The sequence below is a fragment of the Trichosurus vulpecula genome, chromosome 6 (assembly GCF_011100635.1).
Source record: "Trichosurus vulpecula isolate mTriVul1 chromosome 6, mTriVul1.pri, whole genome shotgun sequence".
NCBI lineage: Eukaryota > Metazoa > Chordata > Mammalia > Diprotodontia > Phalangeridae > Trichosurus > Trichosurus vulpecula.
In genome coordinates this window covers 203609586-203632655 of record NC_050578.1, presented here as the reverse complement: position 1 = coordinate 203632655, position 23070 = coordinate 203609586, and positions in this window count along the sequence as shown.

Genomic DNA, 23070 nt, shown 5'->3' with positions numbered 1-23070 from the left:
CTTGAGGGTCTTGAGGTACAAACACACTGGATTATGCTCATATTGCATCTCTTCCATGAAGCCTTCCTTGGTCATCTGAGTCAACAGAACTCATCACTGTACCTTCCAATTGGCACTTATCACATACTTATCTTTTCATGTATGTATATATTAGCTACCTGACCATACCATACTCGATTTGAGGGCAGAAACCATGTCATGTATATTCCATCTAAAATCCCACCTTCTACATGAAGCTTTCCCAATTCTTTTAGTTCTAGTGTGTGCCCTCTTTTGATTATTTCCAATTTATCTGGCATATAGCTCATTTGTACATAGTTGTTTCCATCTCATCTTCTCCATTGGACTGTGAGTTCCTTGAGAACAGGGACTGTCTTTTGCCTTTTTTTGTATACACAGGTCTTAGCACAGTGCCTAGCATGTTTGTTGACTGATGTATAATTTTACATCCCCTACAATGCCTAGTATATGATAGCTGTTTAATTATAATCTGAGAAAGGACTAAATTGATACAAATAAATGAATAAGTGTGATGGACCATCTCTAGGGGGAGATCAACTTGGGCTGGAGTCACTAAAGACAGTGGAAGCGATAAGCCTTAAAAGATGGCCTGGTACCACAAGGTCTTGACCTGAAGACCCAGGACAGGTTACCCCAGCATCCCCACTTAGATGTTAGGGAATAAAGGAAAACCCAGTGGAAAGAAAACATAAAATGACCTTACTAAGATATCTGAAAGGGAAATAAACAAGGTTTCTTTCCTTCTCTCTCCCCTTGCCTTGCTTCCCAATAACCATACATCAACTAGGTTGGTGTAGAGGAAAGAGTGCTGTATGTTGAGTCAGAGGACCTGGGTTTGATGCTCTGCTCTTCTACTGTGTGACCATGGCTTCAGTTTTCTCTTTGGGGTTTTTCCTCTTTCAGTTTTCTCATCTGTAAAATGAGAGAATCGGGCTAGACAATCTCTGCAGTTCCTTCCAGCTCTGAGACTTCATGCTTCTGGGGCTATAAGGTGGGTGAGATTGGCTAGGTAGAGAGATGAGAGAAGCTATTTTAGAAAGGGATCCTTGAAGAATGGGTAGGGTTTGAATAAGTAGAGAAGGGAACATATCTGGTGGGAAAGAGTCCCTCCTACCTTTTCTACATTGGAATGTTTTGTTTCAGAGGAGCTGAGAACTTCCCAGGACTAATTCTGGTCCTGCTCAAGGATAAGGCCAAGGATGGACCTGCAATGGACCAAGGCTGAGTGTCTCCCATAAGTGTGGGAACCAGGAAGACTACAACCCAAAGCCCCCTACTTACGATAGACCCCTCCTCATCTTTATTTTATAGAACTGATGCTGCATTTTTGTAGAACTCATTCTTCTGTCCTGGGACACGCTTGTCATTCACTGAAAGGATCTATTCATGAAAATGCTTAGGAACGTGTGCCAGCCAGTGCCTGACTCCTTCCTTACTCTAATTATTTACATGAGCCACTTCAGAAATAGGCCCTTTGCCAAATGGCCTCTAGATGCATTTATGGACTTTATGAAAACAAATCCACTACCCAGATCAACTGGACTGGCTAAGGAACAGGCAAAACAGGCTAATTCACTTCCCACACAGCTGAGAAGCTCAATCCAAAACGATGGCTTTTTTATGATATTCCTAGTTATGAAAAAGACCAGTCTCAGCTTCCTAGAAATTCAGCTCTGACAATCTTGATGATCTCTAGCATTCTTTGCAGCTTGAGATTCTTTGATCCACATTCAGGAAAGCATTTGGTATTTGATTTCCCATGCCCCAAGATTTCAGAGAGAACCGCATGAGCCTTGTGGCCGTCAAGTTCCTTTACTTCTCTGACCCTCTGTTTCCTCATCTGTAAAATGGAGCTAGAAAGATTTGAACTACCTATCTCACAGGACAGTTGAGAGAAAAGACCTTTGTAAACCTAAATGTACCATGAAAAATGAATGATTGCTATTATCACTGCTATCATTATACTTCTGTAATATAGAACCAAGGTACTGTAAGTATTTATTAAGGGTCTAGAAAATGAATTATATTACACCAAGCTCTTGGGAGATCATATTATAGAAAAGGCATGGACTTTCCCCTCAAGGAACCAGCGTTTTATTAGGGCAGGCAATATAGAGAAACACATAATCAATATTAATATTCGGGGTTGTTGCATCACTTTTCGATCATGTTCAACTCTTCATGACCCCATTTGGGTTTTCTTGGCAAAGATACTAGAGTGGTTTGCCTTTTCTTCCTCCACTTCATTTTACAGATAAGGAAACTGAGGTAAACAGGGTTAAGTGACTTGTCTAGGGTCACACAGCTAGTATCTGAAACCAAATTTAAACTCATAAGATCTCTTGATTCCAAGCCCAGTGCTCTATCCACTGCACCACCTAGCTGCCCCAATATTAATATTAATAACCCATAAATTTGTACAATTCTTTGCAGTTTTTTCAGTTATTTTATTACCAATACCTCATTTGACCAATATATCTGGGTCTACAGTCTCCTGGTTAGCTTGGGGTTAGTCAGGGAAAACTTCCTGAGGAAGGTTTTACTGAAGATAAGCAATAAGAAAGGGGTTGTCTTGAAACATGGGTTAGCTTGTAAACTTGGGTAGGGCATAAATCTATGAGCTTTTTCTTTAATATGTCGACAACTGTATTTCAATATAATTGGTTTCCTTTGTAATCCTATGCATTTTATTTTATGCATTTAACAACAATATTCTGAGAAAGGGTCCATTGGGCTTCATTAGCTTGCTGAAGAGGCCTATGACACAAAACAGGTTAAGAACCACTGGACTAGAGACAGAAGGGGAATGGCTGAGTGCAAGAATCTCATGAGAAAATAAACTCCCCTCCAGGAGAAGAGATCAGGACAGATACTGCAGGTAATAATAATAATAATAAAATGCAGTTAAGATAAGGCTAGCAGGTGGATAGCTTTGAAATAAACAGAAGCAGAGGAATATAGTCAGGGAGGGGGAGCTAGAAACTTATTTCAGGAACATCAGAGGATAATATTATATTTTTCCAGTACTTTGAGGCTTTGGGATTTCTTCTACACTGACAGGAATCTTTTCTCCTCTTCTCTAGGAGTGAATTGCTGTGGCATAAAAAAAAATAATGAATACCCCAGTGGCCAAAGAGATGATAAGCCTCTCCACATTTACCTTCAGAAGATCATAGATTTAAAACACACCCCAGGAGCCATCAAATCCAAGCCTCTCATTTCAACACGTGGGGAAACTAAAGCCCAGGGAGGTTATGACTTGTCTATAGAAACACAAGTAATAAGTATCATGTCTCCCCCAAATAAACTCTTCACCTGAAATCTCATCATCCTGGAGGTCGATCCTACTTTGATACCCAACACCTTCTTAGCACCCTTAGTCGCCTCTGATTGGAGGGCTGGAGGGTAGAGCAGTCAACTCCTCCCAAAGCCTTCTTTTATAGAGGCTGCAGAATTTTCCAGCTAAACACTTCATTTCTATTAGTTGTTCTGCTTGGTTTTGACTCCACAAACATAAAGACCCCTCTACTGTACACCCTCAGCCCCACCTCCCCCTTTCAGCTTCCTTTTGTGTATTATTTGTGTGTTATTTGTATCCCCAGTGCTTAGCACATAAATTCTTTTTTTTTTAAATAATATTTTCCCCCAAACAATTTTTAATGTTTTCTTAAGTCATGAGTTGCAAATTCTATCCCTTCTTCCCTTTCTCCCTTCCGCCCTCCCTGGGAGCACATGAATTCTTATTGACTGATTGATGGGCCCAGGGCAATTAGTTTCCCTCCACCCTCCACTACAGCAAACTCCACTTCTGTCCTCCACTTTTTTTACCCTGCTGGGCAAAAGCTGCCAAATCACAGTGAAGAAACTGATGCGATGACACATTTCTTCATGATGCACAAAATTGTCACAGACATTCTTTGGGAAACTGAGTTCTAGGCAAGAAAATCAAGGGATAGCGCTCACTCTCTCTCTCACTCCCTTCTCTCCTTCTCAATCCTCTCTCTCCATTCTCTTGCCATTTTCTCTGTCTCTCTCTCCCCACCCCCGTGTCTCTCTCTCTCTCTCTCTCTCTCTCTCTCTCTCTCTCTCTCTCTCTCTCTCTCTCTCTCCCTCTCTCTCTCTCTCTCTCCCTCCCTCTCTCTCTCAATCCCTTCTCTCCATTTTCTCTGTCTCTCTCTCTCATCTTGATTGGTCCTACAGCTTGTTAATGGAGGAATTCAAAAAGTTCCACCCAAAGAGCCAGGTCAGGATTACAGAACCACAAAATCCCTGATTTGAAAGGGATCTCAGAGGCCAGCTAGTCCAACCTCTACCTGAGTAAGAATGCCCCCTGACATATCCAATACGAGATCACCTGCTCAAAGGTTGCAGTGATGAAGAGTGCTCTACCAACCAAGGCATCCCATTCTACCTTTGGATAGCTCTTACTGTTAGAGCTCTTCTTTAGGTCAAGCCTAAATTTGCTTCTGTACAACTTGTATTCATTGCTCCTAGTTCTGCTCTCTGGGACTAGTAGAATCAGTTTCTTACATTGCAGAACTTTAAATAAACCAAACTCAATCTTACGAACCCCATTTTACAGGACAACTAATATGTCCTCCCCTAAGTGTTTATCCCAGTTGAAAGAGCCCCAGTTTCTTCAATGCATTTTCATATGGCACGAACTTGAGGCCCTTTACCATGTTGGCCTCCCTCCTCTGGACATTCTCTAGCTCATCAATGTCCTTCCAAAATGTGGTGCTCAGGACTCACCACGATACTCTACACTTGAAGCTCTCACTGTTAACAGTCAATAAGCATTTATTAAGCGCCTACTATATGCCAGGCATGGTGCTAAGTTCTGTGGATACAAAGAGACAAAAGAGTTTTTGACCTTGAGAAGCTTACAGACTAATGGAGGGAAACAAACAGCAAACATGGACATGCAAACAATATGCAGGGTAAGTAGGAAACAATTAACAGAGGGAAGGCATCAGAATTTAAGAGAACTTGGGGAAGGCTTTCTGTAGAAGGTGGGATTTAGCTGAGACTTGAAGGAAGCCAGGGAAACCAGGAGGCAGAGATGAGGAAGGAATCATTTCAGGTATGAGGGACAGCTGGAAAAAATGCCAGAGTGGAGAGGTGGAGTGTCTTATTTGTGCAAAAGTGAGGGGGCATTGAAGAGGGAGCAAGCTAAAGGGCGATTGGAAAAGTATGGGGGCGGGGGAGGTAGGTTATGAATGCCAAACAGAGGATTTTATATGTGACCTGAACTTGTCTAGGCATGCCCAACTCACCTAACACGGAGGTCCCTGAGGAACCTTTGGCCAGATGGCCTAACATGGAGGCCCCTGAGACCTCAACCACGTGAGGGAGAGTAGCCTCCTTTGATTGGCTGCCTGTGCCTTTAAAACCGATAAGACTTAGCAGGTTGCTTTTTTTTCTGCTACTCTTTCCTGCTTTGTCCAGAGAGGTCATGGACAGCATGAGTGCTGTGAACTGAACAGTAGAGTGGAAGGACTTCCTTCTGCTCCTCTTTTCTTTTACCCCATGGCTCCGAAAAAAATGAGCCTGAGGGTGTTTGTTTCTGTCTTGTGCCTGTAACCTTTGTCCTCCTTATTTTCAGGTGTCAGCAGTGATCTCTATCAGCCTGGGGAGTTAGAGCCATGGTAACCTTGGAGCCAAGATTCCAGGCAGGATGGTACAACACTCGAGGCTGGATGCATTTCTTTAGTCAAACTGCAAACAACTCTGGGGATACCAAAAAGCCCATCAAAGTGACACGGCTAAGCGAAGGAGCCCTTCTGGTTTTGGAATTGTCCTCATATCCCTTCGCCTTCTTCGTCAGCTGCCAAACCTGTCCTCTAACAATCGGAGACCAGACATGGAAGCCCAGAGGGCTCCCCAGAAGAAAGGAAGGAAGCCCTCTCCAGAGACAGAGACCATACAAGGGGATGAGAGGGATTACTCTCCTTTATGTCAAGGGAATAAGTTTGTACATTTGTGATTATATCTTTGGAAGGAAATATTCTTTTGTGAAAGCTAATAAGACTAAAGAGAACTGAGATGTAGCAGACCCCTCTCTACAATTGAGGAACAGCATTGGTGCGACCTGGAGACATTGGCAGAGAGCCTAGACACTCCCCAATTTCCTGAAGGTTACCAGAGAACCCTTGGCGCTATGAAATCTAATACACCTGGCCTTCAGGCAGTGCAAGGCCAGGGTGGTCAGTATTACCTCTATTTGATCCTGAAGGTGATAGGGAGCTACCGGATTTTATTGACATGGGAGTGATGCGGTCAGAACTGTGTTATAGAAAAATCCCTTTGGCAGCCAAATGAAAATAGATTGAAGTGGAGAAAGATTTGTCGATGCAGACCCACCAGCAGGCTATTGTAATAAGGTGATGAGGTAAAGGACCAGAGTGGTGGCAGTGTCAAACGAGAGAAGGGAGGGTATTCTAGAGATGTTGCAAAGATGAAATTGAAAGGCCTTGGCAAAAGATTGGATATGGTGGGGAGGAAGAGGAGGGTAAGAGATAGGGAGGGGTTGAAAATGACACTTAGGTTGTAAGTCTGAGGAATTGGAAGGATGGTGGTACCTTCAAGAATAATAGGGAATACAAAAAGGTTGAAAAAAAAGATGATGAGTTCAGTTTTGGACATAGTGAGTTTGAGCTGTCCACTGGACACCTAGTTCAGGTTCTGAAAGGCAGCTGAAGATGTGAAAATAGAGGTCAGAAGAGAAGTTAGGGCTGGATAGGTAGATTTAAGAATCATCAGCATAGAGATGATAATTAAATGCCTGGGAGTTGAGGAGATCACCAAGTGAAGTAGTATAGAGGGAGAAAAGAAGGTCCAGCATAGAGCCCTGTGAGACACCTGTCGTGGCAGTGACTTGGGTAAAGATCCAGCAAAGAAGAATGACAAAGAGTGGTCAGAGAGGTAGGAAGAGAACTAGGAGAGAGTGGTGTCCTAAAAACCTGGACAGAAGAGAGTATTAAGGAGAAGAGGAGAAAAGGCTTTTGGATTTGACAACGAGGAGACCATTGGTAACTTTAGGGAGAGTAGTTTCGCTCAGTGATGAGGTTGGATACCAGAGTGAGAGGAGAGGAAGTGGAGGTAATTATTGTAGGTAGCCTTCTCAAGGAGTTTGCCATAAAGAGCAGAAGAGATATAGGACAATGGTTAGAGGGGACGGAAGGATCGAGTTAGGGTTTTTTGGAGGATGGGGGAGACACGAGCATGTTTGTAGGCAGTAGAGAAACAGTTAATAGACATAGAGAGTTCGAAGATAAGTGAGACAATATACAAGGAACTGAGTGAAATTTATAAAAATAAGAGAGATTCCTCAATTGATAAATGGCCAAAGAATGGGAAATTTTCAGAAGATGAAATCAAAGCTACCAATAGGCACATGAAAAAATGCTCTAAATCACTAAAGATTAGAGAAATACAAATTAAAACAACTCTAAGGGATCATCTCACACCCATCAGATAAACTAAGATGAAAGAAAAGGAAAATTTAAAATGCTGGAGGGGTGTGAGAAAATAGGTACATATTGCCCTGCTGGCAGAGCTGTGAACTGGTCCAACCATTCTGGAGAATAATTTGGAACTATGCCCAAAAGGCTATGAGACTGTTCATACTCCTTGACCCAGCAATACTGCTACTAGGTTTATACCCCGAAGAGAAAGGAACCCACAGGTACAAAAATATTTAAAGGAGCTCTTTTTGTGAATTAGAAACTGAGGGAATGAATGCCCATCAATGGCTGAATGCTTGAACAAGTTATGGTACATGGTGGAACACTATTGTCTCTGAGATGTTCTCCCTCATCATTTCTGTCTTCTGCCCTCCCTAGCCTCTTTCCAGCTTGGAAGTTGATTACTTTTTTTAGCCAAAGCATAAGATTTTTACACTTGTCCCTATTAAATCTTACTTTCTTAAATTTGGCCAAATGGTCTTCTAGTCTTTTGAGCTCTTTCTGGCTCTTGAGCCTGTGATCTCGCATGTCAGCTATCCCTCCCAGTTATGTATCATCTTATTATTTAAAAAATCTACTTCTTCTGATGGGGAAGCTGGGGGCACAGTGGATAGAGTGCTGAGCCTGGAGTCAGGAAAATTCATCTTCTTGAGTTCAAATCTGAACATGACCCAAAATGACCAAACATTTCTTCTGATCCTCACAACAACCTTGTGAGTGTAGGTATTCCAAGTATCCCTATCTTACAGATGAGGAAACTGAGACTGAGGAAGGTTACTCAGACTGCTAAAATTCATTGCATTCTCCTCATCTATTAGTTTGGTAACAAACTTGCTGAAGGTCACTCACAGAGCTGGCAAGTGTCAGGGCTGGTATGTAAGCCTCTCAGGCTCCAGGTCCTACATTTTATATGCTACATCATGCTGCCTCCTCTTACTAAATCTGAAAATGTGATAAGCATGCAATATAGGCCTTTATTTTAATTCCCATTTATGCCTTGATTCAGGTCATTGATAAAATGTTAAAGAGCATAGGGCCAAGTGCAATTCCCTGGGGCACGTCAGGAGAGAGCTCCTCTGGTTCTCTTTCATTACACTATAAGCCCCCAGCCAGTCTGACTCCTCTCTACAGTGTCCTAACCATAATCTCATAAATCAGAGTCAGTAATATGCCTGAAATGTATTCCCTCCTCATCCCCACCCATCCAAATTCTTTTCTTCATGGCTCATCTTGGGTGCCATAAAGTCTTTCCTCCAGTCTTTAGTAACTCCTCCCTGCTCTGGCCTCAGTCTCCTCTCTTCAGTCTTAACCATATTGTCAATCACTTCAATTATATACTCTCTTCTACCCCAGAATATGTTAATCCTTTGTGTTGCCACTATTCACTCCCTGACAATCAACCCTGGGTCACTGCCACAATCTGCCTTCTCCGTTTATCCTCTGGTACCACTAAATGTCTCTGGAGATAGTTGTGTAAGTGTGTTAACTGAGTGTGCTACAAATTCATGCCGTCCTGTAGCAAAGCAGCCCTCTTATTCCTCCTAGATGGACTTTTTATTGCATTGCCCTTAGCAATTATTCCAAACCTTTCCTTTTGTTACGCATTCTACCACTTTCAAGCCCTTAAGGACCGTACCAATGAGAAGGAGACTACAACAACAGGGAATTCTAGCATGTAGGATAACTAGAAAAGTCACTATGACTTCATCAAGAACTGACCACCAGACTAATCTCATTTTTTTTTAACAGGATTACTAAATTAGTAGATATGGGGAACAAGGCTATGAATTTTAGCATTTCCTAGCTTTTAGCAAAGCTTTCAATAAAATATTTCATAACTTGTAAAGAGGATGGAGATACGGATTAACTATAATCAGAACTGGTTGGACTGCCAATATCAAAGAGGAATGTTCAATGGTTTAAATGTTAATGGTTAAAGGATGAAAGAGTTAATGGTTCAATATCAGCATGGCAGGAGGTCTCTAGGAGCATATCCCAGGGGTCTGGACTGGCCTTCTGCTGTTTAGCACTTTGTCAATGACTTAGATAAAAGAATAGATTGCATATTCATCAAGTTTACAAATGAGACAAAGCTGGAAGGAATAATTAACACAGAACGTGAGAGAATCAGGATCCACAACAAGAACAAGAGTTATAGTTCATCTTGAATTCCTCAAGGGCTTTTTGACTCTGAGGCCAGCTTTCTATCCCTTTCTCCACTTTCCCATTCATTCTTTGACTTCAAATAAGAAAATGCCTTTAAATTGCTGCTCACTCCCACGATGCCAGTTGTGGTCATTGAAAATCTCACCACCTTCCTCTTTGGAAGCAAGACTGAGGAGGAACTGGGTAGTGCTGGTGACTGACTTTGTCGTACTTCCTTACCCAGAATAAATTTACTCCCTCACCCACATTCATGGAGTCTTAATGTTTGTACTTGCTCAAGCAAGAATTTTATTTAACCATACTTTCAAGTTTTAGCCTAGATGGCTTTGAATATATTTGTTTACATGTTGTCTCCCCCATTTGATTCTAAGCCTGTGAGGGCAGGGATTGCCTTTTGCCTCTTCTTGTATCCCCACAGTGCCTGGCACACAGTAGGTACTTGATAAATGCTTTATCAATTGATTACTATGTGCTAGGTACTATGTAAATATTATTTCATTTGATCAACAACCCTGGGAGGTAGGAGCTATTTTATCCCCATTTTACAGATGGGGAAACAGAGATGAAAAGATTAAGTGACTTGCCCAGGTTCGCACAGCTAGTAAGTGTCTGACATTGGATTTGAACTTAGGTCTTCCTGATCCCAGACCTTGAGCCCTGTCTACTTTCACTATCTAGCTGCCTCATATCTGTATGCCTTACTCATCATACAAAGCACTCTCTCATACACTGACTCATTTGATCTTCATAATAGCTCGATAAGGCAGGTAGTATAAATATAATTCTCCCTATTTTATAGATGAAGAAACTGAGACCCAGATAAATAAAGTGATTTGCCCAAGTTCACCTGGCTAGTAAAGGGTAGAGATGGGACTTAACAGAAGTCTCCTTCCTTGTCTCAAGTACTTTCAAAATAAGGGTACATTGTTCTTCCATCTGTAGCCCAGGGTGTGAGGACCTCAATCAGAAGGAAAAAGTTTTATCTAGGGACAGCTAGGTGGCGCAGTGAGTAGAGCACTGGCCCTGAAGTCAGGAGGACCTGAGTTCAAATTCGACCTCAGACACTTGACATACTTACTAGCTGTGTGACCTTGGGCAAGTCACTTAACCCCAATTGGCCTGCCTTCCCCCCTGCAAAAAATAAAAATTAAAAAAAAAGTTTTATCTAGGGGAAAACTTGTTGTTGTGTTTGTCCTTCATTCTCGAAGAGGAGCAAGAGGAGCATGGCATCAAGGAAATGATGACATGACTCGCAGCTGCCTTTGATTTGACTGAGGGAGGGCTGTGCAAAGTCACTAGCCTCACTTTCTTCTCCAGAGCCATGTGGGTCCAGTGACCTGATATTCATCAGGACAACTGGAGATGGTCCAGGATGCATTGGGACACCCTGGCCCTTTCAGGCTAAGGTCTTTTCATGTACTCACTTAGAGTGAGGTAACACCCATTCAGTGAATAGGTCTCTATAAGAAGTGAGTCAAGGGATGGCCCTTTTAATTTAAAAAAGAGGAAGGGGAATACCTTCAGGGTTGCTGGTCAAAAGAGAAACAGTTACCATTGACATTCACTCTGAGGCAGGGGGACCCAAAATATAGCCATTAAGCAGAGCTTGGCCAGGGAGCTATTGTGGTGCAATCTATGAGCTCCAGAGTGAAATGGGTTTAAGGTTTGGTCTTTGAAGAAAGAGAAAGAATGAAAGAAAGAAAGGAAGAAAGTGAGAAAGAGAGGAAGGGAGGGAGGAAGGAAAGAAGGAAGGGAGGGAAGGAGGAAGGAAAGAAGGAAGGAAGGAAGGGAGGGAGGGAGGGAAGTAGGGAGGGAGGGAAGTAGGGAGGGAGGGAGGAAGGAAGGGAGAGAAGGAGGAAGGGAGGAAGGGAGGGAGGAAGGTCTAGCCAGCAAACTCCAAATTAACTGGGCAGCTTTCCGCCATCAAAATTTACCTTCCATTGGAGAAAAGGAGAGGGAAAGGAAGAGGAAGAGGGAGAGGACGAGCTGAGTTTCCCAGCTGGCTGGGTCCCCATTCAGGCAGCACGGAATACTCGCACGCACAGGTTGTGTTTGGCCTTGGTTCTCGAAGAGGACCGAGTGTCCGCGCGGTTCCCTCCCTTGGGCCGCCGCTGTTGGGTGGCGGGCGTCGTCCCCACGGAGTCAGGGTCCCCACATCTCTACGCCCTGCTGCCGTGTCGGGGACCCCAGGGAGCATGCTATGTACTTAAACGTCTGGAAATGTTGACGAAGTCAAGAGATGGAAAACAGTGAATGTCTCTGCACGTCTATGTATAGGCAGAACTTTAATATGACAAGCCTTTGAAAAAAAAAAAGAAAAGGAAAGGACGTCCTTTCAGTTTTAGAAAGAATTATGTACTTGGGCCATAAATCTGTGACTTGCCTGCCTCTTTTTCGGCTACGTGCCTGGAGCACACTGTGTCCTGGAGAGCCGGTGGAGCGAGACGAAACACTGGCAGGAGACTAGAATGTGTAGTATTTGCTAATACTTGGCCAGAAGAGGGAGATCCGGGAGCCACAAGGCTTTGTTTTCAGTTGTTGACCAAAAGGTCTATCCTTTACAGTGGAGCTCGACTCCGTTGGGTCTGAGGGGCTGGATTCACTTTAGACTCCACCCCACCCCCGGGGGTGGGGGGCAGCAGAGCAAGGGAGAATGAGGGGGATGGAAGCTAATGCTGTCAGAAGTTCCAAGAAATTTCACTGTCCCCTGCCTGGACAGGCCACATTTGGAATATTGTACGTATTCAATTCGGAGCATTTCCATTAAGGAGTGGTAGTGCTAATTTGGATTAAGAGAGCCTTGAACAGTCAGAGAACCTGGATTTGAATCCCAATTCTGCTCCTTAAAACTTGGTGACATTTAGCAAGTCACTGGACTTCTGTGAGGCTTAGCTTTTCTATTAAATAAGGTGTTCTTCATCTGGGGTCCCTGGACTTTTTTTCCTACAAAACTTTTTGATAACAATTTCAATATAATTGGTTTTCTTTATAATTCTATGCATTTTATTTTATGTATTTATGGTGATCTCTAAAGTCTCTTCCAACTTTATTCCTATGATTATGAGTCTTTGAGTCCAGGGGAAGCTGACCAGGATGGTATGCCACACACAAAGATGGATTCACTTTATTTCATTTCAGTTCAGTTCAATTCCATTCAATTCAAAGCAGCAAACATTTATTGAGTGCTAGGTGGCCAAAGTCAGGAAGACTCTTCTTCCTAAATTCAAATCTGGCCTCAGACACTTATTAGTTGTGTGACCCTGGGAAAGTCACTTAGCCCTGTTTGCCTCAGTTTCCTCATCAATAAAATAAACTGGAGAAGGAAATGGCAAACCACTCTAGTATCTCTGCCAAGAAAACCCCAAATGGAGTCATGAAGAGTCTAACTAAAACAACTCAACCATAACAAAAAATACTGTGTTCTGAGCCCCATGCTAGATCTTGGGAGAGATATAGAATTTAGCTAGGACAAAGTGTCCCGCCTTTCTGGGGGGAAGTCTATTCTGAGGGAATCTGAGACTTTTAACCTGGAGAACAGAGGACTTAGTCATTAACTTAATCATTAACTTAATCATTGTTTTTAGATATCTGAAGGGCCATCTCATGGAAAAGGAGTTAGATGTGCTCTCTTTGGCCCCAGGGGGTAGAGCAATGGGCTGAGGTTAAATGGAGGCACATTTTTGTCTCAGGGAAAGTATGATGTTCCTGATGATGAGAGATGTCCTAAAATAGAACAGATCAGCGTGGTGGGTGGTGAATACCCTGACTGAAATTATTGAAGCAGAGGTGATGGGGTGCTTGGGTGCTTGTGCTTGGACCCCAGTTTTAAAAATCACATTTCTCCCTAGCTTCAAAACACTATCCCTGACAGTTTTCTCCCCGGCCGGAGGACAGTACGCCTAGCAATAACTCATTAGTGGGCCCCAGTAAGACAAACTACCTTACCCGCAAATACTCATGAGTGAGCCCCAGTAAAATAAGCTATCTTTCCCCATCTCAAGAACAAGTTGACCTCTGAAGAATTTCTCTTGCAAAAACAAAACTATCTTGTAACCGCAGAATTATCATGTATTGATTCCCAAAGTTATCATGTTCAATCCAGAGGTCCAGGTATACTCATTAGCTCTCAAAGCTATCTTGCTACAGATGGAACAGACTAAAAATACACCCCTGAGAAGCTCCTTCCCCAGGTTTCCAGTAGTGAATGATGCCAGTGACCAAGGTGGTATGTTATCACCTAATTAGCATATCTGCCAGATAATCCACTACTTTTCCTATATAAGCTTTAGCATCATTCCGTTAAGTTGCAAGTTCCTTAAGGAATGCAAGTTCCCTAAGGAACTCTGCTGTCTATGTTGGCATTACAATAAACCCTTGCCACCTTGACTTAAAGAATGCTTGAGTCTGTGAATTCATTGCAGACAACCCTCTCCAATACTCCAGTCCTTGTGGGGTCCCTGAATCCCCCCCCCACTCCCAAACCTCATCAGAGGGTAGACAACCAATTCTCAGGGAGAGTGGATGCTTGCTCAGGAGGGAGGTTGGAATGGCTGGCCTCCATGGTCCTTTCCACCTCAGAGATGCCCTGATTCTGTTAAACATGGAGACTCCATAACTCTTGAGCTCTTCATATCAATTTCCCAGTAATAGTAGTTATTATTATATAGGCTATCTATGAAATTGAAGAAAAGGTTTGTAAAAAAAACTTACCCAATTAAGCTAGAAGAGGAAACAGATATGGAAGAAGGAGGTGATGTGCCCAGTGTCATAAAGGGAGCTGCTGGTAGAGTTGGGTTGGTAGCCCACGGTTCTTAGTCCCAATGTCACATAGTCATAACGTAACCTGTGAGTCTACAGGCCTGCAAAGAATAGATGAATTCCAGTATTAACATAATCCTGCTTAAGCATAACTTAAATAATTATTTAATGTTAGAGTTGGAAGAGACTTTAGAGATCTCCTAAGTAAGCCATTCACTTTACACATTTAGAAACTGAGGCCAGAAAATCTAAGCCATTTGCTAGCAAGTCTGGGATGAGGGCCCAGGTCTCCTGATGCCCACCCAGGACAATGTCATTTCAATTTAACCACACATCCTTTCTGTGCATACAATAGCAACAGTTTTTTAAGCTGTTAAAATTAATACAGTATGACAATAATTAATATATGTAATTAAAAAAATAAATTATTATAACACATATTCCTTGTGTCCAAGATTCCCACGGAGTGAAGGGCCCATATTAATTTTGGAGAGCATTGTAGAGGGCCAGCTCTGAGAAAGTCCATTCTGGGATAAGATACAGGCCAGGTTTTCCCTGAAGCCTGTTCCTACCCTTGGGCTGACAACTCAGGATGTTGGCTCTCCAAACCCCTTGGCACACACGTGCTAAACACCACCTGTGGGTTGTTAACGTGATATTGTTACGGCAAAAAGGGAACAAAGCACGAGGAAGTCACGCAATGTAACAAATGCTTTGCACAAGAACTTGTTGATCGGCTTGCCTAAAAAGTATATAAGCTCTTTCCCTCAGCTTAATAAACAGAGCTGTGCCGTACTCTTCCACCTGGCCCATGTATTCTTTTCACTCTCTGCGGCATCCTTTTTCTCTCTGGTAACCTGGCCCCACGGCCTGCTGGCAGCAGAGTATCATACTTCTTCTTTACTTGAGCTGACCCATCTCACCCCTGCCTAAAACCTGAGAAAAGTTTCTTAATTTTAGCACTATGTCCGTACAGTAAAGGTTCCAATTCTATGGCTCTGGCTGCTTCAGGTTGTTCCTAAAATATCATCTGAGATATTTGAATCTGAGAGCTGGAAGGAACCTCAGAGGTCATTCAGTCCAACCCCTACATTAGCAGAAACCTCCTCCATAATATATCTGACAAGGAACCACCCAGACTCTGCCTGCAGCCCTCCTGTGAGGGAGGTGGGTAGGGAATTCACTTTTTCCTAAGGCAAGCCATTAATCTTTTGGCAAGTATGCATTCCTTACATTAAGCTGAAATTGGTCCTTCTTGTAACTTCCTCTCTTTACTCCCAGCTCTGCCCTCTGGGCTTAACAAAAGAAATATTCTTCTTCTTCTCCTTGACAGCCCTTCAGATCCTTGAAGATAGCGATCATGTACTTCCTCGATCTTCTTTTCTCCAGGCTGGACATATATAATCAATCTTCACCAGGCGTGGTTTTGATTCCTCTCAACCTTCTAGTTTCTCCTGTCTCCTAAAATTGAACTCAATACTCCAGAGGTGGATTGGCCAGGGCACAGTACAGCAGGATTTTCAACTGCCATGCTCTACTCAATGTTTCGATATTTCAAGAGATCTATTGTCTCCTCAATTAACTCCCTCCAAAATGCAGATTGCAACCCAGCCATACCTGCCTATCTTGTGTAACCTTTGTCAATTTCCTTCTGTAAATCTGTCATGGGGGAGGGGGGTGAATGGGGGTAGGGTTTGTGGGGTTGGAGGGGCACCCAACATGGCTTTCACTTTTTCTACACTGATTGTGCTGATGTCAATGGAGATACCAATAGTTAACCTTTAGTCATCTCTCAATTTCACAACTGTCTTGTTTTCTGTTTATTCATTCCTCTAATGCTCTCATTTACTTTGCTTCTCCCATGTAGTTTCTCATTTGTAATACATTTTAGCTTGCTATATTGTGGGTGTGTATATGTGTGGTGTGTGTGTGTGTGTGTGTATACATACATACAGAATAAGGTAACATTTAGGTTTTTTCCCCCTGCTATATTACACTGTTGATTCATACTGTGTTTTTGGTCCATCAGATACTCAGGTCTTTTTATATATGAATTGTTGTCTAGCGAAGTAACTCCAATTTCATCCTAGTGTAACTGATTTTATAAAGCCAAATGTTTAAAACTTTACAAAATTGCATCTTAGTAGTTTCAGTTCATTGTTTAATGATGACAGGGTCTTTTGAGATTCTTGCCTTTTAGGTATACCACCCAGTTTTGTACTATTTACATATGTGGTAAGCATCCCAAACCTAGACGCTAGCTGGGTGACTCTGAGTAAGTCACTTAACCTTTGTGTGCCTCAATTTCCTTAACTGCTAAATGGGAATAAGAACAACCTACTTCACCGGGTTCTAGTGAGGATCCAATGAGATAATTGTAAAGCACTTAGCATAGTGCTTGACTCATAGTAGGTGCTTTTAAAATGCTTATATCCTCCCCCCCTCCTCCATCTAACTCACTGATCACAATTTTGAATAGAACAAAGCTGAAGACTGAATCCTGGGGAACTCTATCAGAAAGATAACTCATCCAAGTGTTTATTACCACTTTCTGGGTCCAACATTTAACCATTCTCAATTCCATTTAAATTTGCTATTATCCAGCTCACATTTCCTCATCTTGCAGAACAAAGATGTCTTGAGGAATTTTCTCGAATACTTGGCTGAAATCCAAGTATACAAGATCTATTGCATTTACGTCTAACGATCCTGTCAAAAAAGGAATTGAGGTTAGTTTAGAGCAACATTTTCTTAATGTTATTGAGTCATTTCAACTCTTCCTGACCCCATTTGGGTTTTCCTTGGCAAAGATACTGGAGTGGTTTGCCATTTCCTTCTCCTGTTCCTGTTACAGATGAGGAACTGAGTCATGGTCACCTAGCTCCTAAGTCTCTGAGGCCAGATTTGAACTCATGAAGATGAGTCTTCCTGACTTCAGGCCTGGCACTCTATCCTCTGTGCCATCTAGCTCCCTTTTTCTTAATTAAGCCATACTAATTTTTAGTGATGACTTCCTTTTCCTAAATGTTCACAAACATCACTTTAATAATATGTTCTAGAATTTGACCAGAAATCAAAATCAAACTCAACAGTCTATAGTTTGAAGAATCTACTTTCTTCTTTTAGAAAATCAGGACCAAGGGTTGATGCCTCCCACAAGGAATACCTTTTCTTTTTTCCATAGTTCTTCAAATAACAGTATAGGAAAATTGTCACAAACATTTCTGGTAAAAGTCTATAATGCACAATTTCCAAGGAATTAGAACAAATTTCAAGAGTAAGATCCAATCCCTCATAGGTAAGTGATTATGTATATCTCAGCAGGTCTTATAATTAGAAATATAAATTATCAATATTGTCCTGAGTATTCACATTCTTTAAAAATCAGATAAATGCAAATTAAAATAACTATGAGATACTACCTTCTACCCATTAAATTAGCAAAGATCATTAAAAAGCCATAAAATTCAGAGCTGATGAATTTGTGGATTAATAGGCACACTTTTATGTAGCTGGTGGAGTTGTATATTATAGTAATCTTTTCGGTGAGTGATATAGAAATAAATACAAATAAAAGCTATCAAATTGTGACCCAGTGATCTTACTTATAGGGTTATACCACAAAGACTGTTTATTTATTTATTTTTGGAGGGGGGGAGGCAAGGCAATTGGGGTTAAGTGACTTGCCCAAGGTCACACAGCTAGTATGTCAAGTGTCTGAGGCCCAATTTGAACTCAGGTCCTCCTGACACCAGTGCTGGTGCTATACTCACTGCACCACCTAACTGCCCCACAAAGATTGTTTTTAACAGGGGGGAAAGTCCTATTTGTATGAAAATATTCCTAGCAGCATTTCTTGTAATATTAACATATGAGAAACAGGGTATATCTAATGTATAGAGAGTGACTAAACGATTTGAGGTATGTAAATATAAGAATACTATTGCATTGTAAGAAATGACAAAGATGAAGAACCCAAAGGAATATGGGAAGACTTTTAAGTGATGCTGAGTATAGAAACCAAAACTAAAACAACAATATATAAATTTACTTCAACTAGGCAAATAACCTTAGTAAAACTCAGAAAAATACATAGAATCAAATAGTCAACCAAAAATACATTTATTAAGTGTTAATCATGTGACAGGAACTATGCTGAGTGCTAAAAAAAAATAAAGAAAATGTATATACTGTCTCTTCCCTCGAAGACCTTACATTCTAAAGGAATAGACAATTGAATCAATATCTATTTATATACTTCAACTCCCCAATATGGGTTAGACTATTTTTCCCCTAAAAGGCAAGGAAGCTGCTTCTAATACTTGGTTAGCCACCCTCCTATCCATGTGGTTTCTTGGGGGCTGCAGATCCCATTGATTTGTCTTTCTGCGCCTAAAAGAGGACTGCCTACATAGAGTTAGGGTTCTTCGGAATTGATGGATATGCCAAGGCCAGGAGTCACTACATCCTACTCCTTGATTCTCCCTCTTCCTCCCCACCCCCACCAGTGCCTTACATGTAATAGGCAATTAAAAAGTATTTGTTAAATTTAATTGAATTCGTATTTGTGTATTTGAATGTCTGTATTTGCTGATGGTTATTAAGGTTAAAATTGTAATTGAGTGTCATGGGGTATCACAGGAAAATAGAGCAAAGGTCACTATATTCACCAGCTCCACCCACCTCTTTTCAGCACTGCTTCAGATGTCATATTTGCCTGGCACCAGGGGAATGATTGGGTTTGAAAGAATCTTCTTAATGCAGCTCCACCAAAGTCCTTGGTAGTACAGCTAAATGTAATCCTTCCAGTCTGAGTCCCTTCCCTCTCACCTTGAAAGGGACCCTGCTTAATTTGAAGTGGATTCAGGCTAGTTGCCTGAGTCATCATGACTTTAAAACTTTTCAGACTTCACATAGAGTTGACATGGTGAGCTTTTGAGTGGCAACAGGGAAAAGAACAATTTAAAAAGACAGACTTAAAACGAATAAGTGTTTCTAGATGGAGAATTCAGCACAAAAGAACTCACACTATGTAATAAGATAAAGGACTGGAAGACTCTCTCTTGTAGGGGGGGGAAAGCCACATTACATACACCATCAGCTAGGCGGTACAGTGGCTAGAGCCCCAGACCCGGAGTCAGGAAGACCTGAGGTAAAATTCAACCTTAGACACCTAGTAGCTGTGTGATCCTGAGTAAGTCACTTAACTCCTTTTTGCCTTGGTATCCTCAACTATAAAATGGGGATAATAGCCCCCTTCCCAGAGTTGTTGTAAAGATCAAATAAGATAATATTTATAAAGCACTTAACACAGTACCTGCCAGCCACACAGGAAGCACTATATAAATGTTAGCTATTATTAGCTATTATAATTAGTAGCTTAGCAAAGAAGCTGTATTACCTGCTTATTAACTGACTATGGTAGCAGGTAGCAACAGCAGCTTAAGTGAGATGCTGGGTATACAACAAAGTTGCCTGACAGAAAGCAGTATAACATCCGCAGGTGACATCTGCTGGCTCTGTAACATTAGAGGCATGAGTTGTCCTTCCATATGTATTCCCTGGCTGTGCATGTTTTCTACATGTGTGCTCCTTCACACATGTTCCCTGGTCATGCGTTCCTTCCATACAATGAGAAGCACGCTCACTCTAAAAAGAACAATACTCATTGTTAGGACAGGAAAGTTCTCATTTTATTTTACATTTATTTTACGTTACTTGCTCAGACAAATGCAATGCTTTTTATGCTGTTCCCAATTCCAGTTTCCCCTCTTGCTCTCTATTGGCTAGATGCAGCCTCCTGAACTGCCCACTTCATGTTCTCTTACTTGATACATTCCCCTTCATTATGCATGCGTAAAAGCTTCTGCCCTTTTACCTGGTCAGCAGCTTGGTTCTGCTAGGTCACAGCTCTGATTAGAACCAGTCACCTCTGACTTACATTCTGTTATCACTAAAAGCTGGGAGTACTTTTGATCCTGTGGAAATAGAATTCCTTCTTTTGTTTCTCACAATATGTGCTCCTCCACGAGAGTTCTTTAATAGCTCATAGTTACTCTAAGCGAAAACTGGTGGGAAAGTGTACCCTTGTTTGTAAGAGGGATCTTTCTTGTTGCATTTCCAGTGCTTAGTACAATAGCTGCACATAGCAGACACTTAATAAATGCCTGTTGACTTACTTTGCTATGATGATAGATTTAATGCCTTTTGCTTTGAACTAATAGGTTCTCTGGTTAGTCTACTAAAAGAAACACATCAGTGGGAGCTCATGGGATATGGTATTTTGAGTAGATAGTGACCCATAAAGTGCTTCAAATATGAGGTAACCTGAGAGCTCATTTACAAGGGGTCCTCCAAGTGCTAATAAATGAATGAATGAGTGAATGAATGAATGAATTAATGACTGAATAATAGCAGCTTAGCAATTACATTCATCAGGTTTTTCAGTATTCTGGGATGCAGTTTATCTGACTTTTAACTCATTGAGTTACAATCTCTGCATTTATCTTAGGTTTTATTTCCCCCGATAAACATATTTCCTGTGTACTTCCAAGTGTGAGGCTCTTTCTCCTTGTTAGGAACACAATAGCAAACTTGGAGTTAAGTAGTTCTGCCTCATCTTTTATCTCTTTCCTTTAATATAATTTTTAAAGCCCCTTTTGTTGCCCTTAGCCTTCATCAGAATTCTCAGCCCTTCATGCTTTATTTAGTACTCCAAAAATTATTTTCACAGAACCATGACACTTTATTGTACCTGTACTAAATTATCCACCCTTGTCTCCATCTCTTGTACTTGTCTTTTTAAAATCCAACTTGATTAATCTAGTTCCTATACATTCAATTCAGCAAGTATTTCTTAAATACCATGTATGTTCCAGGTCCTGTGCTTGATGCTTGGGATATAAAGGTAGGAAAAAAAGTCCTTGCTCTCAAGGATCTTATGTTCTATTAGGAACAAACAACAGATTTAATAAACTGAGTTAAATAGAAAATATATACAGCCTCATTCATGGTGGGAAGGACACTATGAAGTAGGGGGATCAAGAGAAGCTTCCTAGAGGAGGTAGCCAACAAACCAAGGTTTGAAGGAAGGTAGAGATTCAAGGAGATGGGGGACAGCCTGCAAAGGCACAGAGATGGGAAAAAGAAAAGGGTGGATGGTAAAAAGGCTTTAGGCTGGAAATAACGTCTGAAAGGGAATAATATGCAACTAGCCTAGAAAGATAGGCTAGAAGCTGGATTGGGAAGGACTTGAAAGGCCCAACAGATGAGGCCACATTGGTCTCTTTAGATAGAGCCTCCTTTTACTTACTCACAGGAGTGGCTTGTGTTGTGTCCTCAGAATTTCATTCTTGAGGGTGTCCTATATTCCTCTCTGGATAACTTATGCTATAGGTTTTTAGGCCATGGGGCCCTAGGGAATTTTTTCTCTGAGCCCTTAAAAATTGATTTACCCCAAATTTAAAATTTGTATCACTTTACACCCACATTTCATCTATGGAGGAGTTTGTTTTGTTTTGTTTTGTTTTTATCAAAAACTCTGAAATTTCATGGTCAATTTCTCCTAAGTTTCTTGTTTCAAGATCAGGCCCTGAATAGTAAGTAGCCTTGATGTTCAACCTCCTCCATCTTTGAAAAAATAAAATGACCATTAAATCAAGTCCAGAATTAATCAGCTACTGGTTTGTTAGAAGAGTTAGCGAGATGTCCCAGCCCATGGCCAGATCACTGAAGTTGTGCATCGCTGAGATACAATGCCTCCATATAAGGTTTATGAGTGGTTTACCAAACTCATAGTCCACTTTCCCACAGTCAAACATAGAGCTACTTTATATTTTTTTGTTAATAATAATCTTCCTGAGTTGAAGATGAGCAATGACTGGCGAATTTGTTGTTTGTTGTTCCTCTTTCATTCTCAAAGAGAACCAATGACATCAGGAGGTAATGCCTTGACTTGCAAGTGAATTGGATTTAACTGAAGCAGGATTGCCAAAGTCATCAGCCTCGCTCTCTCTCCTCCAGAGTCATCTGAGTCCAGTGGCATGACATGGGTCAGAAGGACTGACAATGGCCCAGGATGCAGTGGAAGACTTGGCCTTTATAAGCTAATAATGTCTTTCCCAGGTCTCAGTTTGTCTGAGGCAACACCCATTCAGTGATTTAAGGCTAGGTAAGAATTGAGACAAAAGATGGCCTAGTTTGCCTACTCAAAAGAATCAGTCTGGGAAGGGGGAATTTGTTAACAGCTGCAGAGAGGTGTATCAGTGGGGTGTGCTGATAAATGTTCAATACCTAGCTCTCCAAAAAAAAATAATAATAAAGTACCCATGGCACACTTTTTTAGTTTAATCTGCATTAACAGCATTTTATCCATCACTTTCTTAAGTCTAGACAATCCACAGAACAATAAATCAAGCCCTGATTTGTAGCATTTGCTGATTTCCGAGGAGTAAATGCTCATACTGAAAATTTAACAACCAGTCACCCAGACGTATGAGTCCTCTCCAGCACATCCCTGGGGTGTCAATTGTACTAGCTTGAGAGTCAGCAGCCCTAGTTTCCTTAAGCCACGAGATCACAGATCCAGAGCTGGAAGGGACCTTCTTATTTTAATTCGGCCATTGAATACTTGTGTGACTTTATTTTCTATAAAATAAGA